This window comes from Neofelis nebulosa, chromosome 6 (assembly GCF_028018385.1).
Source record: "Neofelis nebulosa isolate mNeoNeb1 chromosome 6, mNeoNeb1.pri, whole genome shotgun sequence".
NCBI classification, from domain to species: domain Eukaryota; kingdom Metazoa; phylum Chordata; class Mammalia; order Carnivora; family Felidae; genus Neofelis; species Neofelis nebulosa.
The window spans coordinates 117,487,021-117,488,900 of record NC_080787.1 but is presented as its reverse complement, the minus strand read 5'-3'; the positions used below and the strand labels follow the sequence as shown (position 1 = coordinate 117,488,900).

The 1,880-nt window shown below is 36.7% G+C and overlaps 1 non-coding gene across 1 annotated transcript; it reads right to left on the bottom strand.

Annotated features, from left to right (window-relative positions):
* Nucleotides 1–430: 430 nt before the first annotated feature.
* Nucleotides 431–536, bottom strand: LOC131515557 (U6 spliceosomal RNA). The gene has a single exon (XR_009263626.1). It is a non-coding gene; the product is annotated as a U6 spliceosomal RNA (small nuclear RNA).
* Between the last annotated feature and the right edge of the window lie 1,344 nt (nt 537–1,880).

The following is a 1,880-nucleotide window of genomic DNA, read 5'->3' as shown; positions in this document are numbered from 1 at the left end:
ATGGACACTATCACGCGCCTCTACTCACTCTTACCTCTACCAATTCCCTTCATCCCATCCTACTCCCCAGGTTGTGTGCATAGCACGCAAGCACATACCTCTTTCGGTCTTGTATTTTCCTGCAGGTTAGCAATATCATGGTCTGTAACGATGGAGCAAAAACCTCCACGCCTCTCCAAATACTCGATTAGAATCCTATTTTGCCCTTCAATTGGAGAAGTTTAATCTTAGCCCACTCTCCTAGAAGTTTTCATGACTTAAAAGTTGGGGTGAGGTAGAAAATTTGTATATAGAAACCTAATATAGACACTGTAAGAATAAGTTCAGACTATTTGAAAGTCTTCTCAGGAAGTGGTAGTGGGCCTACCTGCAATATTATGCTCATCTGTCATCATATAAGAAACAGAAAAGATGAGAAAATCTCATTTTTTTAAAATATGAATGCTTCATGAATTTGCATGTCACCCTTGAGTAGGGCCATGCTAATCTTCTCTGTATTATTCCAATTTTAATACAGGTGCTGCCAAAGCAAGCACAAGGGAAAACCTAATTTTTAAAAAAATCTTAAATATTAACTCCAAATACATTAGTTCTAGTTGTCCTGGATCCAATATTCCCTAATCTAGCTCTTAAAGACAAGTGGCAAATGAGATTTTGAGATTACATACATTTACAGAACTCTTCAGCATGAATTATTCTAGTTGCATGTTTTTTCAATTTTATACATTCTTATGAAAAATCTTAATATTGATCTATAATTTATCCTCATATTTAGCATAGTTTTATGTTAAAAATGTGTATTTATATTGCAAATAATATGTTGAAACCTTGGCACATTAATGCTTTAGAAGTATTAACTTATTAAATTTTATTTATGTTGAACTAAGAATTCACAAGGCTTTCTGTTCAAGACCAACCACACACACACACACACAATCTTTCCCTCCTTAGACTCCATTAAAATAAGAAAATATAAAAAGGTATAAACCAAAATTGAAAAGATACAGACATTCAAAAGTTCAGGAAACTTCTAGATGCAAAGAGTGCTGAGGCAGAGCCTAAGAAGTTACAGGTAACAATAAGACACTGCAGCAGAAGCAGCTGACCTGCTGAGGCAGAACTTGGGCCTCTCCTGAGTGCAGACAGCCATGTACAATGGAGGAAGAGACTTAAGGGCAATAATAAAATGATTTAACTGGTGATCTGTATGTGGGACAGTCCATTCCCCGAAGTTTATCCCGGGGCGGGGGGGGAAGTGTGGAAGGGATTTTTCTCTAAAGAAATTAAATAAATTACACAGAGGATTAGGCCACTAGGATGGCTGTATACACCTCATCCATATATAAGGAGACTCTGAAAAATATAAAGAAAACACCAGACTAGCTAGAAACTTGGGACAAAATAATAATAAAATAATAATAATTATAATAATAATAATAATAATACAGTGATGAGTACACTGGGTTTTCTTTTTCCCATTTCTACCCTAGACTGGATATTAGAGAAGCTGGCAACTCAGAAAACACCAATAAGCACAAACAAAAGAGGGAAAACTGAAAAGCCCTCTAAAAAGCTACTCTCTCTAACCAAAAGACAAGAAAAGGGGTATCCAAGCAAGACAAAAATTGAAGACAATAACCAATCTATTCCAGCCAAATACAACAGATAAAAACTGTAGCCTCCACTTCTCACTCCCTTCAGCAACAGTCAAGTAGACAGCCTAGACTTCTACTATTGCCAGAATATAACGTAGCATTCCAAACCCTGCTACCAGGGTGATGTCAGAGAAGACCAAGTGAGAAGCTAGTAATTTCAGTTCATCTTGAGCCCAAAATTTCATCCACAACTAGCACTAACAAGGAACCCCATCCTCTCCTTGT